The 4,537-nt window shown below is 39.2% G+C and overlaps 1 protein-coding gene across 1 annotated transcript in view; it reads right to left on the reverse strand.

Moving 5' to 3' along the window:
• The window catches only part of LOC101852265 (uncharacterized protein DDB_G0271670-like), a 162,290-nt gene that overhangs the window by 44,952 nt on the left and 112,801 nt on the right, over positions 1 to 4,537 (reverse strand). The window lies entirely within an intron of this gene.

Consider the following 4,537-nt stretch of genomic DNA (forward strand, 5'->3'; position numbering starts at 1 on the left):
TGGGTGGGGGGGGGGCAGAAAGACGGACATGTAGATAGGGATGATGTAAAGAAAAAGAGGAGGGGGTAGAGAGGGGGAGAGGGGGGAGTGAGAGGAAGGTTGGAGAAAGAGAGAGAGAGAGAAAGAGAGAGAGAGAATAGAGAGAGAGAAAGAGAGAGAGAAGAGAGAGAGAGAAAGAGAGAGAGAAGAGAGAGAGAGAGAAGAGAGAGAGAGAAAGAGAGAGAGAGAAGAGAGAGAGAGAGAAAAAGAAAGAGAGAGAGAGACAAAGTGGGAGGTGAATAAAGAGAGGGATAGAGAGAGAAAAAGGGGGAAGGGTAGGAGGGAGGGTAGAGAGGTAGAGAGAGAGAGAGATAGAAAGAGAGGATAGAGAAAGAAAGAGCGAGAAAAGAGAGAGATAGGAGAGGAGAGAGAGAGAGAGAGAGAGAGAGAGAGAGAGAGGGAGAGAAAGAGAGAGAAACAGAGGTAGAAAAGAGAGAGAGAGAGAGACCGAGAGAGAGAGAGAGAGAGAGCAAGGGGGAAGATACAGACAGAGAAATTGAGAGACAAAGAGATGAAGGAAGAGAAAGAGAGATGTATTGTTGTTTTTTATTGTTGTTTCTGTTTCTGCTGTTTGTATTTAGTTTTTGTTTTTGGGGTTTTATGTTTTGTTTTTGTTTTCGTTTTGTTTTGTTTTTTGGTTATTTCAGACCGTTTTTCTATGATCATTTATAAATTAAGAAAGAAAATGTCACCAGACAGAGGTAGTTAGAGTTGGCAATCTTGTGACTCAGTGGATGAGAGGAAGATAAAACATTTACTAATATAAACAACTTTATGTACTCAGAAAACCAATCACGTATTTATTGATTATTCCATTGACTACCATACCTGAGTACAACCCCCCCCCCCCAGAAAAACAAGCAAGCAAAAGCAAAAACCCAAGCGACCTCCACATACGACATAGAACAGAATGAAGTGGCTTTTAGTTATTTTTAGTTTTAGTAAGAGTTTTACGGCACTTGCATTACAATACGGAAATATAAGTGTCGAAGGTTAGAGTTAGAGGTGCTTCACGGGAGTGAAAATTGTTAAATGGTATAGGTTTAACGCCCCTATCAACACTATTTGGGTTATTTAAGATGCGGGACCTCCGAGTTTAACGTCGGTCTTCGAAAGAACCGAGTCATATTATGGTAAATTCGAGTAAAGTGTCTTTCCCAAAGACACAACGTCGGACCCTCAACCTCACGATTATGGGTCTGGTAGCCTGACTACTAGCGTGCAGTATCTTTGCTACTAGGTCACTGACGCCCCTACAAGAGAGTATTAAACAAAAACAAAACAAACAAACAAAAAAAAAAAAAAAGGAAGGAGAGGGGATAAGAACGATATAGGCCTATATAAAAATATATGTTTGATAGGAAAGAAGGAGCAAACCACACAAGAGCACCCGCCAACCACCCAGGAAGCTGCTATCAAACTGTATGCTCAGCTTGTTTTCTCACCAGATGTCGTACTTTATTTTGGATTGTGTGAAGGGCAAAAAATCATCTCTTTTAGATACAGGAAATTATTTTTTACATCTCATCGGTATCACATCCGTTTTAGCGAAGCCGTGTTAAGTAATAAAGTATAATCTCTAAACGAAAGGAAATAGCTACGGTAGTTGTAAATACACGAGGGTCAGTCATCCTTTAGAGGGTTTTTGTTGGCTTTAGTAAACGTTTTCGATTCTTTTAATGCAATGCGGTCATAAATGCGAGTGCGGAAGATTAGAAGTGTTACTGGAGAGAAGGCCTTTTTAATAAACACAAAACAGAGGGAGGTTGGATGAGGAAAAAAGATGTTTGAAGAGGAAAGAAGGAGCAAACCACACCGGAGCACCCTTCACCCACCCGTGTGAGTCAACGAGTGCAGTGCTGATTGGTGTAAGCCTATTGGGAAAGGTACAGTCACTCACTGCTCATGATTATCGGGCCCAGCTGGCAAATGGGTGGCTGGTTAGTGCTTGGTGTGGATTGCTCTTTCTTTGCTTTTAAACGTATTCGTCATCTTCTGAATCTCTCCTCATTTTCTGTGTATGTTACTCTCTAGTAAAGCCTCTAATATTTGGCACGACGTAAGCTGAGAGTCGGTGAAGAGCAACCATTTCTAAAAATACAACAGTATTAATAAAAATATTAATACAAAAAAATAATAATAATAAACAGGAAAATTAAACAAAAAGCATATCCGGGGAAATTGTGCCAGTGCTTGGTAATTAATACTTCGCCTAGATGGTATTGATGATAGTATGGATACTCAATTGTTTGTTGTATTTATTTTTTTTCAGTTTACAAATCGAAATAGTCTCAATATTCGCCCCCTCAGCGTTTTCAGTTTTGGGACTGCGACAGTCGCACTTTGACACAAATTCTCCTAACGGATTAACCCTTTTGCCGGTAGCCTATTTATATCCGCTTGACAAGCAAAATGATTTGTGTAAGATGTTTGCCTGTAAGCTCATGCCTATATTATGCATCGGTTTGTCTCACTCTGATTACACTATCAGCCTCCGTCCCCCGGGTGAGTAGTCGATATTGTTCTTGTGCTTAAGTAACGGGGAACAGCGACTCTATTTTTAAAAACAGGAAAAAATGTGTCCGGGGAACAGCGACTGCCCTAAGCGAATACCTCGTCGTGATGGTATTGATGATGGTATCGATACACCAGCGGCCCCACTAAAAGATTTTTAAATAAACATTTAAAACTATGTCTAATCGTAAAAATAATATCAAATTCGGAACCAGCGTGTCCAAATTAATAAAATAAATCGCGGTTGACCGTTTTTCTTGCTGGATTTAGAAGATCACAACAATGGTCAATTAGTGGTGGAAAAAGTCAGAGAGACAAACAAAAACATGAGAGGGAGAGTATAGATGCAAGACATACCAGTGGCGCCTTCCAACTAACCGCAGGAATAGTTGATTTCCACCAAACTGTTCAACTTAATGATATTGGTAGCATTGCGGTGCTTCTAAATGTTTACTTTGGAAAACACGAACAATCTTCAGCATCTGCATATTGTTAGAATGAACAGAGAACAGCTGCTAGAGTGTACTAAGAGGAGGAAAAGGGAGTGGGAGTGGGTAGGGGGGGGGGTTCGGGAGAGGGGTATGCTAAGGAACAATAAGGAGGGTGGATGGGGGCGGGGGAGCGGGGGGATCGAGGGGGGTCATATTATGTCTTGTATTTTTGGGCAGATATCTTATGTTTGGGTGGGGTGGGGTGGTGGTGGTAGGGGTGGGTGGGAGAGGGGAGGGATAATTAAGTACTAAACAACTCAACTTAAAAGTTAGTTTTCTGAGCTCTAATTATTGAAAATCGAGACAATATTATGTAACGTATCTCTACCACCTGTATTCGACACTGTAAGCAACTACAGGGAATTAACCGGTAACAAAAAATGTTGATATTAATAATAATAATAGCAATGATAATAACAATAGTAACTATTATAGTAATATGGTTCAATACTCGCCGCCGTTCCCCAGCCCAAACTCTTTGACCTATTTGTGCTGCAAGTACCATAAACCTCTGACTAAAACTGAGCAATTCCAGAGCATAAATTGAGAACAAATTAATGTAAATCGCTCTTTTCAAATCTCAGGTCTTTGCATGCGAGTCTAAAAGTTAGATGACCAAAGGAATCTAGTAGCCCATTAGTGAAACTCACTGAAAAGTAAAGTTCCCATAGCCTTAAGTAAGTCAAAACTAACTAACTAACTAACTAACTAACTAACTAACTAACTAACTAACTAACTAACCCACTCACTCACTCACTAAGTAACTAACTAAATTAAATATAAATAGATCTTAAGCAGGGGTTTTATAGCACAGACCTAAAACATACAAGTTGAACCTTAATTCAGAAACACCACACTTTTAAACATGTTTAGGAAACACGGTCTAAGAGATGGGTGGGTACTTTTCTTCGAGACTCACGTGAAAATGTCTAGATCTAGACAGTCTTGAAAGTTAACAAAAAATTAAAGGAAATCTACGAGCTCACACTGAAATGTGTGAACAGAGCGGTGTCGCTGCTCAAAATGAGTAATTTATAAACTGGGTTTCTGTAAATTATTTATTGTAGTGGTGTTGTGCACTCACCCAGTTGGAAAAGTATAAAATTAAGATGAATTTTTTTTCTCTTCTTGTTGTAGTTGTTTATTTTTTAAGTTACTGGAACAAGATTGTCTAAAAAACACACCATGATTTTGTTTGGATTCTGGCCTACAGAACTGCCATGAAAAGTTACTTGCACGTTGGTAAATCAATAAATGAGCTGGATTTTTTAATACTCTGGCCGACGAATGTGAACGTCTGTCATTAGCAAATGCTTTCAACTGACTGCGTTTAGGTCTGTTTCTTTAGTAGCTTTTTAAGCTGCTTAGATAGAGTTTTCCTCCGTTCCAGGTTCTTTTGGAGCACACTTAAACATCTGTTTCCAATGAGCGAGTGAAAGAGAGAGAGAGAAAAAAAAAATATATATATTATATAAATATATAAATATATATAT

Source organism: Aplysia californica, unplaced genomic scaffold (assembly GCF_000002075.1).
Source record: "Aplysia californica isolate F4 #8 unplaced genomic scaffold, AplCal3.0 scaffold00541, whole genome shotgun sequence".
Taxonomy (NCBI): Eukaryota; Metazoa; Mollusca; class Gastropoda; order Aplysiida; family Aplysiidae; genus Aplysia; species Aplysia californica.